The sequence below is a fragment of the Gambusia affinis genome, linkage group LG08 (genome assembly GCF_019740435.1).
Source record: "Gambusia affinis linkage group LG08, SWU_Gaff_1.0, whole genome shotgun sequence".
Taxonomy (NCBI): Eukaryota; Metazoa; Chordata; class Actinopteri; order Cyprinodontiformes; family Poeciliidae; genus Gambusia; species Gambusia affinis.
Window position 1 is genome coordinate 491622 of NC_057875.1, and position 18439 is coordinate 510060.

An 18439-nucleotide genomic window follows, 5' to 3' on the forward strand; every position below is an offset into this window, starting at 1 on the left:
CTCCAGTCATTAGTTTACAATGCAACTAGCCCACTAGTGAAAGCTTAGCCCCGCCTCCAGACCCATTTTAAAAAATGTCACCGGTGGGCGGAGCCATGAGACATTGAGGGTGTGGCCAAGAGTTGGGATGAGTAGTGATGGATTAATGAGGCGTCATGAAGCGCTTCACCAAACTGTATTGATAGGGTGTCACTGAATACTGACCCCTGCTGGACATCAAAAATCACTACAAGTAAATTTAAAATATCTTTATCTTATTTATTCAATAAAGAATTTGAACATGTATCATAATGTGAAAATCTCACCCGCTCACACGGTACAGACGAGGCTGGGGCCAAGTAAGTTATAATGAAGAGCTTTGGATAGATTGTCTTTTGGTTGTCCCAGTGTCTCAGAGGATCCTGGAAACTGGCAGGATTTCCCTCTGTACCTCCTGGGTGGCATCAGCTCTAACTGCCCTCTGTAAAAGCCAACAGATTGAGCTGGGGTTCCAAAATCCAACAAATACCAGAGATGCTTTTGGTGGATGCATCCCGTGGACAGATACTCTAGTCTCAGTACAAAACAGTTCCTGTATTGGTTATGTGACTTTCTTGTAGCGATACGCGCAGCAACACGAGGTTTTGCTGGACCCATCGCTGAGGAGCAGAGAGACCCTTCACTCTGTGTTCATATTGCTGATGAATGATGAGCTGAGAGACGCCATGGACCGAAGCTCAGGAGGGACATCGTGAGACATGGTGGCGTCTCCGGCAGGGCCGCTCGACACGCCCCAACAAGGCGGCCGCATCGCCTGACAGCCATCACGCAACATCAGACTGACTATTTATAAAGGATCGGAAGAACAAATTTATCTCTGATTTTTGACTGTTGTTCTGTAAAAGCGCTTTCATGTGATGTTGTTGATGACTAAAATTCAGAAAAAATGAGGCATTGTGAAAATTTCCAGATCTATTTGACTAATTCAGGAACCAGCTTCATATTTCTGTCTTGTGTCTAAAATAGAAAAACGATTTCTCACGACCTGTATGACAATATGTGTGAGCTGCATTAAATCAGCAGCTCTGATCTGAGATGTTGAGCTCTTGTTTGAAGTGTAAACTTACGGTTCTGTTGCTAGGCCACAGCGTGAGTCGGATCAAACACACCAACCAGAACTAGTGTGTAGCTCAAATCAAAACCAAATGGGGCTTTTCCATTAGAAGGCAGCGCCTGAGCAAGAAATACCACATAAGACGAACGAAAGGCGCGCATGAAGAAAAAGGATTCAAAGAAACAAGGTGTGCCTGGTTTGGGTAAGGTAACAGCCTCTTTCTGCTCAGAGGAAAAAATAAACTTCTAACAAACACTTTTACATAAAATTCAGACAAACAACTCAGAGATGTTTGTTGATGGAGGGAGGCTGCAGGGGGCGCTGCAGGCTGAAGGATCTCAGCAGCTTTTAGTCGCTGGACGTTCAGAAAAACAGGGAGATGCTTTTTTTAAACTGCAAAGCAAATATTCATAAACAAAAACACATGAATGTAACATTTTGAAGATCTTGGGTGTGTCGGTTTTTAAAGCATTGACATATATGAGCGATGATGTCATGGTGACATCTTAAAAATTAGGAAAAAAATATATTTTATACCAGCGTTATTTTTTACTTCAATCTGATGTTTTGTATTTTAAAATGAAAACTGGTTTTGTTTTTTCGTTTCTGGTTTAGAAAATAACCAAAACATGAAAGAACTACGAGGGCAAATTAATTTAAGCTTTATTTATGCAGTAGTTCTTATTAACAGAAATAAACCAGTTGTAAAAGAAAAGCTTCAGGTTTAGATCAAGAGTTAATCAACTCTCCATCAGCATCTGCTTCTCTGGATGGAAACCAGAGGAACGAAAAACCATCCTTTAATTTAGTAAATTTTCATTTTTTAAAAAAAAAACTAACTTTAAATTATATTGAAGTACATCAATAATCACATTAAAGAAAGGAAAATACAATCACAGAATTTAAAAAAAGAAAACAGAGTGCATTGTGTTGCAATTTAATAATTCAGTAAAATTTAAAAATGAGCCGCTTTTTATTTTGTCAACATTTTACACAAAACTTTTATATTTGAAATGAAATCTTTATTTAGTTTAAACAAGTAAAATGCCAGAGAAATAAGAAAACAAAAGAATATATACATCATAATAATTAAACATTATAACAAAAAGCTTCCAGATCCAGATCATAAAGGAATAGGAAGAAGACAAAGCTTATTAAATTTTACTCTGGTTGTTTTTGTTCAATTTTCTTCTTTTGATAATTAAAATAAAGTTAAATCACTGGCCTTTGGCTCACATTTAAAAAAATACTAATTTTAATCACTCTAACAGCAGGGACCAACATATACTGTGACTGCAGGTGGCGCTGTTTCCTCTGCACACTCTGTTTCAGGTCAGAGGGATGTTAAACATTTACCTAAAACGTAACGATGCATCAGACCATCGCAGTCTGAAAACTGTTTACTAATTTACAATATTTACACAATAACCTGTTTACATTTCTGTTCATTTAATGCATATAAAAATAAAACATTATCTTTTTCTAATCAAAAACCAATTAAAGACAAATTTCTATGATTCTCTTTTCATCTCTAAATAAAAATTCATATTCTGAATGTAGCAAGTGTGTAAAACTGTTTATATTCCACCTCAAATCCATCCTAATCATCTATGCATATTTGTTTTTCTTAGTTTTTGAATTTCATTTTATTTTGGCGGAGAAGCTATATGTTCTCGTTTCCTGTTTCCACGTCATATCCTGTGTGTTCGCGCCGAGCTGCACTGGGGAGAGGTGAGCGTACAAAGCTGCCTCTGTTTGTGTATTAAAATATTCAAAAATCCTAAAAAGTATGTTTGTCAAACTCACAAGTTGTTATATGTTGTTCCCCAACTGTTTTATGTTTATCGCAGCGCTGCACTGGGTATTTAATTCCCACGTTAATGACATTTATTGACTTTACCGTGCCAATGTGGTTATTTTTGTTCTTTTGATTGGCTAAGGTGTGTGTGGAAAAGCCAGAGCCCAAGAACTATGCTGAGAATATTCTTGTTTTAAACAGAATAAACCTGCCCTGCTGCAACACACCCCGGGGTCCTTCTCTGCTGGTTCCTTTTGCCCTTTACACTCAACGCGGACTACATACAACAGATGAGAGCGGCTACATGAAGATAGTTGCAGTTACACGCTGTGACCTGTGGAGGCGCTGTTTAAATCTGAATACCCTGACCGTTCTCTCCGAGTGAACAGAACCGCTTTTCTATGAACGGGTTAAACGCGGAGCTGACAGTGTTCTCCAGGTTCTGACCCGGTTGCGCTGTGGTCCAAACTGAAACTGCTGAACATCACTCACTGTTCTGGCTGGGTGAAGCTAGCTTTGTAGCATCAAGCATACGTCATCTACCCATGATGCATTGCACCGTAAACAACACTGCAACATCTGTGGGACAGATTTGATACAGATTTATAAAATCTGAACCAGGTTCAGATTTTATAAACTAAAGGGTTTTCACTGGTTTGACATCTGAAATAAACGTTTCTCAGGTAACGTCTGCCGATTCCACCAGATCACATCGAGTTCCCCTTCCTGCTTTCTGATTGGTCGATCGGCTGGCCGATGCCCTCTGACAGATTCCTCTGTCGGCCGGGGCAAACAGGCAACAGAACCCAGGACAGAAACCCGGGGAGGGGCAAAACCAGGCTCAGAACCACAGAACAACAATCACCAGAATTCTGACCCATTATCGCAGAACCAACGCTCAGGGCCGACCTGGAGCCTCATGTTGCCTCCTGGCTGTTCCCTTTAAACATGGAGTTTAGCAGAAATTAAAACATTAAAAATATCAGAGGATCAGACAGGAACACCTGGTGGAGTTTAAACATGGAGACGAGTGGAGAGGGCAGGTAGAGAGGAGCACAGTGTGTGTGTGTGTGTGTGTGTGTGCGTGTGTGTGTGTGTGTGTGTGTGTGGTCGCCCTGTCCCAGTTGCCATGGTGCTAATGTGTCGGCGTCAGGGGCCCGGCGGGGTCTTCAGAGACGATTCGGGTTCTCCGGCCATCTGGCCGATAGAGGCGCCGGTCCGCGGTTACCGTGTGACGGTCTGCGCGCAGCGGCCGACGGCGTCTGACTTCAAGGTCACGACCCTGGACTCGTTTCCTCGCAGGCTGCCGCCGTGACAGCAGGGGGCCGTTTATCTGATACCCCGGGTAAGTGCTGCTGGGTCCGGCTGCACTTTGATGCTCTGGTTTCTGTTATAACCCCAGTGTCAGTCCATCTGGACCGGCCACACACACACACACACACACACACCAGTTTTCTTCCACAACTAACCAGCATTAAAACAGGAAGCAGAAGGTAAATAATAAGTTGAAGCCATAACCTGCTGCTAAGTTAGCATAACTTCCCCTCTCTGGGGGACAGTCACTGTCAACACTGACACCCCCAAATAAAACAAAGCCGATTGTCCTTGTAGGTCACACACCCAGAGAGTCAAATTATAGTTTTAAAACAGCAAATATGGAGGATACAGCTCACACAGGTCGGACCCCAGGTGCTGCAGCTTTAGCGTGCTGCAGCTTTAGCGTGCTGCAGCTTTAGCGTGCTGCAGCTTTAGCGTGCTGCAGCTTTAGCGTGCTGCAGCTTTAGCGTGCTGCTCTGTAGCCGTCCCATGAACAGAGACGTGTTCAACTTAAAACACAGGAAGCAGTTTCCACATCACTTCCTGTTCTTCAGGGATTTCTGATGTACGGCAACACACTTCCTGTCTCTTCTGAAGTAATCCCTACGTCTAGGCTCTGCCTGTCCTCCACCTGTCTCCGCTGTGGAGAAGTCTGGGTAAACGAGGCTGATGGAAGCAGAGCTTCTCTCCAGATGTAAACGTTTCCAGAACCTGATCAATATTTGGATCCATGAGTCTGAAATTCACGATGATGTGATGAAAAACAGAAACGGTTCAATCCACTCAGCCTGAGACAAATGACCTCAGATGAACTCAGATGACCCATGTGACGCTTCCTGCAATGTGCGGCGGCTGCATCCCAGAGTCAAAAGATCACTGGATCTGCAGCTGCAGGCCAGAGGTTCTGCTTGGTTCTGACCGGTCCGACTGTAGAGATTAGCAGCCGTCTGAAACCTGAGACTGAAGTTAGCAGATCTCTGTAGCTAGAAAAAAAATCTAGACAGGAAATAGAAAAAAACACCTAGAACCACCAATAGCATCCCATTCCTGGAAATCCTCTGAAAATTAATACCCAGAACAGGAAGTGCTGCGCCTGCGCCGCCGCCTGCATCAGGGCCTTTCCATCCTGCTGCTTGCTGATCCACAGCGGCTGCTTTGCTGCGTCTCTGCATGCTAGTGGACGTCACAACCAACAGCTAGCAGGGTGCTAACAGTCAGAACTCGGTCCAACCTGAAGAAACCTGAAATGAGGCTAACGTGGGTTAGCTGGAGCTAAATGCGACGTTCTGTTAAAACACAAAGCAGCCTGATGTTCCACTTCATATTAACACACCGATCAGATCCGACTCCTCTCTTCTGCTTGCTAAAGCTTGCGGTGTGGGGGGGCTCTGGTTGGACGGTTACGCCTCAGATGGTTACACACCTGCAGGCTGTTGGGATCCATCACAACCCAGAACAGAAACAATGACACCAAAATGCAGCCATGCAAGTTTCTCTGTTTAACAGAAAGATGTTTCTGGATGTGGAGAAAGAAAGTTCACTGCAGAGAACCAGTTGAATGAAATGGATTCATGCTTCGTCACTTGGTAAATTTCTAAACAACCCAGAATATGTATAAAGAAAAATGTGATTTAATATGTCTAAACATTAAAGCATAAGAAGGATCAGGATTCTGGGTTTATGAGCATAGAGGCGTCCAGAGAGGGACGGATGTTCAACATAAAGAGTTTCATAATGTTTCAGTTTTATAAAGGAAACTGAAATATGTACATCTGTATTTATGAATCAACCTCTACAGAATGAACAAATATGTTATTGAAAACTGGAATATTTTCTTCAGCATTAAATCTATTTAAAGTTTTGTAAGGCTTTTATTATTGTCTGGGTTGAAGTTTATTGTTTTAATAAATACAATAATAACATTCCTGCTCAGATTAAATATTAAACATGCTGCCGTATTGCTGCTAAAAGACTGAATATTAAGCTCTAAACATGAAACCAGAAATCTTCCTGTCTGGGTATTTAACTATGCCAAACCTGTGACCATAGCAACGTGTTAAAGTCAGACTTCAGCACATGATTACATTTAAATACTGAGGCAATGACTTCTAAGTTGTTTTTATTTAGATGTTGAAGGAAATCTGGAGCTATAATTGGCCAAGTTATGAGCAGCATTGCTTAAAATATCTTTTTTTCTAATCTGTCAAATGATCTGACATATTGAAGGATGATAATATGCAGCTTCCTGGCACACAGTTCCATTTTACAGCACAATCATGTACTGATCTTACAGCTGTTAGAAAAATGCTGCATGTCTTAAATTTGATTGCATCTAACTGAACCTGACGCTTTGAAATTGGCCTCTGTCTCTTTAAGAAGTTCCTGCCTTCATAAATTTACTTTAGAAATTGATTTACTCTCAAACCGATTCACCCAATTTAGCACCAACTCAGATAAACATAATGAAGCTCCAACAGTTAAACTTTAAGATTGTAGCAATGAAATTCATTAATCTAACTTAATAAATGTTTACAGTTTTAATACTGCAATTATGTAATGTGTTTAATAACATTTTTACTCTCTCAACAATTTATTTATCAACCCAAACATGTTAAAGTTCAGAGCATTTTTCACAGTGTAAAGGCTCTTATTGTGAAAGTTTTCTGCTCCTCTTTGCTGCAACAAGATGGCGTCGCTCACAGATCGATGATTAAGGCGCTGAATCTGCGGCCCGTTTACGTCCCGCACGCTTCCGGTTCCCCTGCAGGACGTCTCGGTACCAAACTGTCCCTGTATTGGTTCTGTGACTTTCTTGTAGCGATGCGCGCAGCAACACGAGGTTTTGCTGGACCACAGTTCAACCAGGACTTTTCGACCAATCAGTCGTCCGAGTAAATCCAAGATGGATCAGAACCGATCACAGCCAGCAGATAAACGGGAAGAAAACTTCATAAAATAAATGCTGGGATTTTGTTCCTAGTAGTTATTAGAATAATAATGTGGAAGAAAATGTAGTTCAGCACAGCAAGGATCATCACTGACCATTTTATGTCATTTTTTTATGTATTTATTTTCCTTTTAAATGTGCTCAGCATTACAAAGCTTGTTTCAACATCTACTGACTGATTACTTCATTAAGACTTAAGTGCAATATATATATATATATTTCATTATATTTTGTTTGTCAGTTTAAGTAAAGCCAATAATGTCTTCCAATAACATTTTTATCTGGTATTATTGTTAATTTTCCAGTTAACTTTTAACCATTTTTATTCTCTAAAACCCGATGGACCCTTAGAGAGTTTCCCCTGGGAAATCCTGAATTTCATCTTTAAACTGTAATAAAAACTTCATAATTACAAATCCCACCAACATGAACAATAGCACAAATAATAATTTCTTTTCTCAATCATGGATTCATTCAGCTGAAAGAAAAGAAATAAAACCAAAGAGTTTGAGCGTCGAACTGCCATGTACAGATTCTACAGACGATCTACTCATTTTAATTTTAACGTTTTTATTTCTGCTGGACTCTGCAGAAAGAAACCAGAATGTAGTTTTAGTGCCGATATGAAGTTGATACTGATACATCATGTATCTATAGTAATTATTTCTATTGTTAATTTCCAGAAACATTTTTGTACTTGTTGACCTGTGATAGCCCATATGAGGTTTATTTAACTATTTTATCTGACCACATTAAACGGAACAGTTTAAATGTGAAGCGCTGTTGAAATGATTCCCGCCAGTCTGTTTTCAGGGTTCTGGTCCAGTCAGAACTTAAGACTCCCAGAATTTATTCAACTTCATTTTTAAATGTATTTTATGTATAAAATTGTTTTGGTTATAAAGTTAGGAATAATCGGGGTTCTGGTCATGAGTGGATTCGGCCATAAATCCGTTTCTTTACAGCGGCTTCAGCTTCGGCAGTAAAATGAATGCAGCAGCTCCACCTGAAGGCCAACTGCAGGTACTACAGCAGAACGACCCCGTCTGCTCCAAAAGTTCGTCCATCTCTTTAATATACATCTAGAATCCATCAAGCTAAATTCTTTCAATCTCTGAAAAGAACCGAAGAGCAAAATGAGAGGAAACCTGCAGCATGGGGTCATTAGGAAACTTGTATTTGCAGGAATTTAAAGGTCTGCATCTCATTGACCAGAGGGGTCCCTCCAGCTACAAGCCCCCTTTGTTGTTGCAGATCAGGATTTTCCCCTCACCAACTCCCAGCAAGTGGGTTTAATGCTTGAAAAGCAGGAAAACATGTGTACTCATGCACAGAGTTTACAGTCCTCTGACCACTAAAGTGGCAGCACTGCACGCATTCTGACAGCAAACTGCTCGCTGTGGGGTTTTCAGCCACTTTCCCATGAAGGTTGCAAAAGTGACCTGGACTGATGTGGTGGATAAATGGCCAGAACAAACATCAGCTACTGGGACAAGGGACTGCAGAGAGCAATTAGTCTGGCTCTGGAGAGATCTGAACTTTCATAACTTCAGATAAAACTTCATGATTGGCTGTTTCCTGAAGGCCATTTAACGGGAAAAAGCAGGAATTCAGCAAGCTGAGCTGGAGCTGCAATGATTCTGACCATCCACCTGGAGGATTACTGAGGGCAGGAAGTCAGCAAACAAAGTCATGTTGCCATGGAAACAACAGATTAAAGGTCACTGCGGCGCAGTGATGGAAAGCTTTTGGTAATAGATTTAATCAATTGGACGTTACATCCAGATGAATAAATAATAAATGCACAATCTTTATTACAAAATGAGCAACAATTTCAAATGATCTGAAATTGCTCCTTCTTGTGGCCAGGTGAGTTTTCTACCTGAGTTTTGATCAGTGTGACTTCTGCTCAGCCAGAGACCAACAAACATCCAGATTCATCCCAGCTCCTGGTCCGGCTGTGTTTATTAATCATTCATATGTGGTTTAGTTCCAGAAAAGTTGGAATCAAGCTTTCTGAAAACAATTATTGTTATGGAGATAAAGAACAGTAAACTGATGAACTGTAGGGAAATTAATAAATGTTTCAACCAAACAAATTTACTGCTCTATGTGTTTCTATGTTTCTGAAAATATTCCCTGTAAATCCTCGTCGCCTTCAGGAGTAGCAGATGATTAAACTCATCCTGGATCCGCCAGTCATTCTGATTACAACATTTTATGCTTTTAATTTGGCCTGATACAAACTGACAGGCTGCAGGATGTCAACACATCACAGCTACAAGGAACAAAAACTCATGCCAACATTTCTGTTAGTTTTTATTTTTTTTATCATCAAGTTGTTAAGTTGTTGCCATGGTTTCCATCCATCCGAATGGTTATATGTTTATAACTCTGCTGCGTCCATCAGGGTGTGAGGAAAGGAAGAACGCGCCGGCGTCCACAGCGTTCTGCTGCCTCCCCACCGGTTCTTACTTTGGCAACAATGCCACCATCTTGCTTTACTAGTTTTATGGCTGGAAAAATAAATTATGCAATTAATCAAAATTAACACAATTAATAAAACATAATGTTTTCCATACAAAGTGGCAAAGCTGTATTTGTGTTTATGTGTTTCTGGAACGGCTGCAAAATAATGCAGAAAATGTTGCTAACACAAGGCTTTGTGAAAACCAGTGACATCATTTCCTGTTTGAGGGTCAGATGAAGACTGAATGATTTTATCCAGAGCAGCAGGGAGCGAAGCGTGGAGACTGGAGAGGAGAGATGGAGCGCATGAAGCTCCCAACGTTTCTCCTCTCAAACACTGAAAGCACCGCGCCGCGCCGACCCGACCCGACCCGCACCGACCCGCACCGCGCCGACCCGACCCGCACCGCGCCGACCCGCACCGACCCGACCCGACCCGACCCGCACCGACCCGCACCGCGCCGACCCGCACCGCGCCGACCCGCGCGGCCGCGCCTCTCCTCCAACATGTCAGAACTATAAAGCTTCGCTTAAAGGAATGTGGACCAGGGCAGCGAGGGAGTCTGGAGCAGCCGGCCCCTGTTAAGGGGCCCCACCAGCACGCCGCGTCAGAGCACACACTCTTCTGGATCCGCAGACAGGGAACTGCGGTCCGGTCCGGTCCAGGAGAAGAAGAAGAAGAGGAGGGCACAGCGTTCTTCCTCACCCAGCATGAGTTGCAACACGGATTCATGTCAGGAAATCATTGAGAAGGAACTGAGCAACGAGCAGGAAACTGAAACGAGGCTGAGTGTGTGTCGTGTTTAAAAGGACACACACACACACACACACACACACACACACACACACACACACACACACACACACACACACACACAGCCCTGCCTGCTCAAGCAGACATGGAAAATTACAGGAAGGGAACACTTGTGGCTTCAATCTTTCGTTTGGTGTTGAAGAAGTGAGAATGAAAATAAAAGAGGAGCTTTGGCTCCCATCAATAAGATGATTAAAGGTTAAAGGTCATAATAAAACAGCCAGCATAGCAATAAAAAAGTAACCAGAGAGATTAACAAAAGGACAGTAAGTGGATGTTGCTTGTGCGTCAGTTTAACAGCCGTACCAGAAACACAAATAGAAAGGTTCCGTCTCAGAGCTTTTGTGTGTAAAAAAAGAAACAGATGAAGTGATTAATTACATTTAAAAAGTTTCCACATTAAATAATGAAAATTAACATGTTAAAGGTCCTAGCCCAATACGTTACATTTTACACTATTACAGTAATCAGCAGATTTCTAATCTCTGACTGTGGAATCGAAGCTTTGTGGTCCTTCAGTTGTAGGGTAGGTTAGGCTAACCCACTCGTCCTCCTGATGGGTGGGATGTTAGCGTTAGGCTGAAGCGACTCCTCGAATGATTCCAGCACCTCGATTATTAAAATTCCTTGAGGAAAATGTACCTGCCTCGAAGCTTCGTTCATTTATATGTCATTATTTAGCGCACCGTTCCGGTCGGGTTATTATTTGCGTTGCGCGGAGCTCTGACTTCCCTCTGAGTTGTTGACAAAAGCTAACTGTTAGCAGCATAACGTCCAATGTTCAAGTTCGAGCGCTGCAGGTGTATTTATACAGGTGAGCGGACAGACTGAGCATTAGATGATTAAAGTAAGTGTAGCTTTACGGACGAACAGGAACATTTATTTCATATCATCCTGGTCTCAACAAATGTGTGGCGGAGAACGTTGATGGTTGATGTTTCTGAGTGTGACGAACGAAGGAGTCAAATCCCGTCACTAACATGAACATAGAGCTATAAATGTCTGGGCAAGGTCAGAGTTCATCTATTATATTGACTGAGGATGAAGACAGAAACCAAAAGCTGGAGTATAGATATTGTGAGTCTCAATCTTTATTATTAAAATGATTATAATTTCAGATTTTTGTATAACTTTTCTTCAGGTTAATTTAGAAAGTGAGTTATTATTGTTACGAGTTAATTTTCTAAACTCCAGAAAAGTTATTTTTAGGGAAACTCAAATGTGAAAAATTGGTCTGATGTTGACATGCGATAGTAAAATTGCTGTTATGTTAGATTTACCAATGTTTTATTTGATCTTTTTTTATCTGATTATTGAATTATTCATCGAAAGAATAATCGATAGATTACCAAATTGCTAAAATATTTGTTTACAATAGCCCTAGTTCGCATAGCATTAGCATAGCACTAGCATTAGTGAGGCAAGCGAGATCTGTTCTTCCATTTCTTATTACACCTGGCGGTTACACACAGAGTCTTACACAATCTGCAGAGAAAGAGGAAGTGCTGCTCTGTGGGAATGACAGACTGACAGACGACGGGACAGGAGGCCGTTTGGAAATCATGGCTGCTTCAGGCGCTGACTGGTCATGACTGAGACCTTTTCTCCTGCTGATCTTCAGGTGAATCAGAGAGAACATTTCTGACCCTGCACTTCTGAGTCACTGATTGTTTCTAATGAGTTGTGCTTCAAGACGTGTGCAGAGTCAGAAACCGGATAGTGGAAGCAGATTAGTAGAAACATCAAGGTCACTGAGATCAGTTCTGCATAAAACACAAACTACTGACCAATCACAGCCCGCCTCCCTCTGGACTGCAGGGAACGCCGTAGTGCATTGACTCCGCCCATTAATTTACTGAATCCATCCTCTAGATTTTGGCTCCACCCACTATCAGTGTTCCTGACATTCAGGCTCCGTTTTGTGACCTTTGAACCTGGTGAAGTTGATGTTCAGCGCCGTTTTCCTGGGAGTTCAGTAAAAACCACAATGAGTCCAAAGGTTTTCCTCTTTGTACTGGCTGTTTTCCAGAACCGTCTCCATGGTAACATGTGAAGTGATTTTTTTTGTCTCTCTTCTGGATAAAATCCAAAGCTGACCTCTGACCTCGCAGACAGTTCCACAAGCCCGAGGCGGTGACCTTGGTCCAAAACCTGGACAGACAGACGTTCCAGCTGATGATGGCACCTGCAAACATCTGAGCCCTTCTCAACCGGTTTTCCATAGACTGGAAGGACTGACGTGTGAGCAGAACTGAGGCGTTTTGGGTCCAACAGAACCAGAAGCAGCTCAGGTTGGGACATGACTCACAAGCTGCGAAGTCTGGTTATGGTTGGACTGAATGTCTGAGGCAGAGCGGCGACTCACCGCGGTGCAGAATGGAAGGAAAGATGAGGAGAGAAGCAATGGAAGAAATGAACAATGGAGAAGAAACGGACATACGATCAGGAAATGATTATTATTATTATTTATTCCTAATCTGAGGAAGTTTGTCCTTGATCATATTTAATGACTTGTGATTATTAAAAATGGTTTACCTTTTTAAATGTGCAAAGTACATTTAGATTTAATTGTGACTCAGGTGGTTCTGGGTTCGAATCCCAGCCTCTCTGGGGGCTCCAGCTTCCTCCCTGTCAGGTTTTTAGTCTCCCTGAATTTCTTTACCTTTTCTGCTTTTTGTCTCTCATTTTGATCTGATGTTAACAACTTTTGTTTCTGTATGAAAGGTGCTCCACTAAGACTGATTGATTGATTGATTGACTCTGAAATGTTATGAGTCGGTGCATGGCTGCTTCGTGACCACTAGAGGTCAGGCTTCTACCATCTATGAAGAGACTCCTGAATGAAAGCCAACTGTTTCTTCTCCAAGGTGAACATAATTTATAGATTCAGAGTTTATATCATTATTCTGCAGATGGAAAGATAAATTTAAAAGAAATGTTTACGGTACCAAAGGTTGGTTTAATAACTGACATGAACTCGTGCTGTGGTGGCGTAGGGGACAGCGGGACCCACGTTTAGAGGCCTGGACGCGTTCGTCCCAGGTTCGGTTCCCGGACCCAGCAGACATTTGCCGCATGTCTTCCCCTCTCCTCCCCCCTTTTCCTGTCAGCCTGCTGTCATATAAGGGACACTAGAGCCACAAAAGACTCTAGTGTCTTTTGTGGCTCAAAGAAATAACTGGCAGCTGTTACAATGACTTACTATGAATTTATTAACTATTTAAAAATGAGACTCTTTTAGTCAAACACTTGACTGCTGCAGCAGTTCTCATTTGTCTCTCTCACACACAAAGACACAGACAGGCCGGAAGAAAGTGTGTGTGTGTGTGTGTGTGTGTGTGTGTGTGTGTAAACCACCAGCTCTGTGGGGGAGGTAGAGATGAGCTGCTAAATCAGTAAACAGTGGCGCCGCACAGACAGCGTGTTCCCAGCTGAGACGATCAGGGAGTTTCAGCATCACTCTGCAGAGTCAGCAGCCATGAAACCAGAAGAAAACAAGACACACCTTCATCACAGCTGGAGCGTCTTCCTCTCTCTCCTGATTACTTTAAACAAGAAGAGCGCGTCACGCCTCGCAGGCCAGACAAATGAACGCCCTGCGCCTCGTACACTAATGTGAAAAATATGCAGCAAAGCTGCGCTACACTGGCTGCTTTACACATTCATTATGAAACCACGTTTTTTCTCTGTCATTGATATTCAGGAAGAGCACCGTGCTTCCAATTACACCAACATTTTTCCACCCTTAAAGGGACGATATTATGTTCAATTTCAGCTGGTTTGCACTTTTATTCCAGGTCTCTGAAGGAGTTCAGAGAAACAACCAGAAAAATCCTGACTCAGTTTAAAACCAGGAGGAGCAGGGCCGTGCTTGGTGGCGCAGCGGGTCAGCACGCCCCACGTCTGGAGGCCTCGGTCCTCAACGCGGCGGACACGGCTTCAACTCCCGGTCCTCACGACCCTTCCTGTCTGCCTAGCGCCGCAAAAACTCTTTGCAGAAAAAAATGGAAAAAAACCCCAGGAGGAGCAGAAGGTAGGGTTTACACGGTCCTTACTCATGCTAACACACACACACACACACACACACACACACACACACACACACACACACACACACACACACACACCAGTTGTTCCTGGAGGACAAAGCTCTGTCAATCAGCCATAATATTATGACCACCTGCAGGTGGAGGTGGAGTAAAAATACTCAGATTTTGGCCTGAAGGATGACTTATAAGATCAGGAAGGAGCTCCAGTAAAAAACAATAAAGACTTGAGAAACGTTTGGTGTTTGGCTGGAAAAGGTTTTAGATTTTTGATTGAAAAAAAATCTTAAAAATTGATGTAGAAATGAGCTTTTTAATAAGATTTTCATATGAATTCTTTCAACCGTGGAGATTATTAAACTGCTGCAGCTTCCTGATCACAGAAGCAGTTGCTGTCCAACATCTGCCACATCATGATTACTGTTATTGTTATTGCTGCTGCGGCGGGCGCCGCTGCTGCTGCGGGCGCCACTGATGCTGCGGGCGCCGCCGATGCTGCGGGCGCCACTGATGCTGCGGGCGCCGCTGCTGCTGCGGGCGCCGCCGATGCTGCGGGCGCCGCCGATGCTGCGGGCGCCGCCGATGCTGCGGGCGCCGCTGATGCTGCGGGCTCAGCCTCTCTGGACTCTGATGAGGAACCTTCCTCCTGACGTCTCTTCTCCACCTGCAGCTCGTCTTCCTCTCTGCTCGACACGCTGCACATTTAAAGTCATCAAACCACTAAAACCGCGTCAGGCAGGCGCCTTGTTTTGTTCAGCTGCTGTTCCAGGAAGCGATGACGTAGATGAGCTTCGCGTTAGCTGGTTGTCTAGCAGAGCAGATCATTATGAACAGCAACACGTCACCAAGCAGCACTCTCCATCTGATTGCCAGCACAAGAAACATTTGGCAGGAAATGAAAGTGTGCAGCATGAAATGCAAAACAACAAGAATCAGTCGGATGAAGCGGTTTTCCAGCTGCAGTGCACGAGCAGCACAGCCAACCACAGGCCTGCCATCTGCAGCTCAGCTGTTCTTCGAGACAACATCCGGCCTGCCGGGCCGCAGCCTTCACACAGCTCAGCTGATGACGCAACTCAAAGCGGTCTAGTTCAAGTCAGCTCCTTTCTTAGTAAAAATGAAGCAGAACCCAGAATAATCCAGTCGCCACAGAGCAGAAAGGTGCATCTTTCACTGTTAGAGGCTAAATGCTAAAGCAGCCACAGCCATCTACTTCACTTCCTGTCAGTCCGACAGAGCCAGCGGTCTCCACCTGGACAGGACGCCGTCCATCACAAGAAGACAGAAAACAGAGCAGGCATGAAATCACCTGTAGGTTTACACAAAAACCTTTCCATAAAAAACCAACTACACTGACATCACAGCACAACCAAACCTCAAACAGTACTGAACACAATGTAGTGCGCATCCAGGCCAGCAGGGGGCAGAGAAACATTTTGCCTGTACAGAGGTGCACAAATGATGTGGTGCCTATAACCTCTGCTTGTTTGGTCTTCAGCCAAAGACTAAAGAGAAATCCTCCAACATTAAAATCTGACGCCTCCATCTTGTTTCCATCTGGTGAAGAAGGAAGTTTTGCTCAGTTTCTTCTGTAGAAGTTTTTGTGTCGGTTCCTTCAGTGGTTCTTGGTGCAGCGCCCCCTGAAGGTTGAGTCCGCCCGATCAGGTGGCAAATCAATTCCAGTTAAATAAATACAGCGAATGTTGCAACGTGTTAAAAAAACATCACAAACTGTAATAAATATCTATTACAGAAAATTTGTTGTCAATTTTTTAATCATCATTTTTAGGTTTTAAAAGAGAGATAAAAACATTGCAGTTTTTTTCTAGAACTTGTGGGTTTATTTATCATTTTTAGAAGATTATGTAAAAAAGCTTCAACCTGATTATAAAACAAATTGATCAATCAAACTATTACTGGTACTTTAGGTGTCGTTCTGCTGCAGCATGCATCAGATGAAATTTACAGGTTGATGTTAATAACTGGATGAGGAAGACCTCTAATGCCGACATCAGCTCCATTCCTTACTGGGTCGCAGACAGACAGACAGACAGAGGAAGAAGAACCGCAGTGAGGATGAAGATGAACCCAGAGCAGATCAACATGAATGCATCACATTTCCACACAGTTTACAGTGAAACCAGATGAATGCAGCGCAGGTGTTCAAACTTCACCAGAACTCACAGCAGCCTCTGCCAAACCTCCCGACTTCTCAGCCGTTGTTAGAGGAAGCCAGCGCTCCTCCTCTTCCTCAGCCCTGCCTCCTTCAGGGTGACACACACACACACACACACACACTCCCCAGCGAGGCTGAGGCCACATCCGTTCAGAGAACATTTATTTCTGCAGCTCACAGCACAACATCCAGGCTGCAGTTCCCTGCAACGCCGTAGGGGGCAGCAGCGGACGCCTCGCTGAGTTAACAGTGAAGCAGATTTAAAGTCCATCATTTTACTGACAAATCTGAAATTTAAGAGCCAAACTGTCACATCAAGCTGACTGGTGATTATTCCAGCAGTTGCTACACAAACCCGGAGCTGTTAAACCATAATTGGACCCTTTTCTTCCGCTAATATGTACCTGCTGCGGGTCCAAATGGAGCCATTTGAGCTCAGGTTCTGTTCGGCGCTTTGACGCAGTAAAAGCAGGTTAATAACAATCTGTCAGTGATTTCCTCTGACCCATCAGCAATCAGCCAGGAGCCGAACCAGAACCAGAGTTGGTTCTGGAGGAATCCTACATGTGCAACAATCAGAACCTCTGGCCCGTTCTCTCAAGCAGCCTTAGCTGAAGCTTCTGTCTTGGTGGGTTTCAGATGAGTAGTTCGGTTCGGTTCGGCCTCTTACAATCTAGAGCGGAAAGTTTCCTGCCTCACTGTGGCGTCATCACTCCCAACATGGACACGGTGTCCCCGAACTCCCCCCGGTTCGGCTCCGGTTCGGTCCGGGAACATGTCAGCTGATTCCCACCCGCAGCCTCCGCTACTCGGTCACCTGAGCACGAGCTCGCAGCAGCAGGCGCGTGCTGCCAAACGGCACCGACAGAAACCCGAACTCGGATCATTCTCACCTGGTTCTGGCGGTTCGGTTCGGGTTCAGCTCAGCGCAGCACCGCGGCGTTCCTCCTTGGTTCGGAACCAGAAAAAAAGTGGGTTTTAAAAAGCAGCGTGGAAGAGTTGTTTACAAAGTCGAACCGTGAGCTGTGATTGGTCTGGGAGGAGCGAAGACTCCGCCCCGCAGCCCGAACCTGGGTCAACGGGCCCGGTCCAGAGCCGGGATCCGCAGCCAGACAGGGAGGCTGGACCTCATCGGAACCCCATCGGAACCCCGGACTCAAACTGTTCATTTGGGTTTTATTTTTAAAGTGAAGGCACAAAAACAGTTTTTTCAGTTAATTTATTTTCTGCTTCACTGAAGAAAAACAAAGTGAAGCTTCACTGACTGCAGCTTTTACACACTTACATTCACTTTGGTAGAATTCAAACTTCTTTTTGCTAGAAAGAACCAACAGATCCTCCAATCCTTGAGCAGAATAACTGACTCCTGTTTACATTTACTATAAAAATGTTTTGTACTCCACTCAATATCAAACGGCACCAGAAGTCTTTAAAATAAGAGTGTACTTCTGCAATGCTTTAAATTTACTTAAAGGGATCCACGATTAGCTGTAACAATAGATATTTGAGAAATATTTATTTTAGATGTAAAAACAATACAGTGGGTTTTTTAAAAAAATAATTTTAATAAAATATTGTCACATGGATGTCCAGGTTGTTTAATTGTACTTAAAAGTATGAATATGTATATGTGTGTGTGTGTGTGTGTGTGTGTGTGTGTGTGTATGTAGCCTACATGGGTGCACATTAATGTGTGTATTGATGCAGTCCCTCTATCATTAACATCCACACTCCAGCCCGCTAGGTGGCAGTAAATGCACCTGAAGCTGGTTTGCCATC

The 18439-nt window shown here is 43.4% G+C and overlaps 1 protein-coding gene across 1 annotated transcript in view; it reads right to left on the reverse strand.

Annotated features, from left to right (window-relative positions):
- ccnd2a (cyclin D2, a) overlaps positions 1-17673 on the reverse strand; it is a 97797-nt gene extending 80124 nt beyond the window's left edge. Inside the window, exon 1 of the mRNA XM_044123861.1 lies at positions 17554-17673. The gene's annotated coding sequence lies outside the window, so the exon portion shown is untranslated. The remainder of the gene's footprint in view (positions 1-17553) is intronic.
- Positions 17674-18439: the final 766 nt, after the last annotated feature.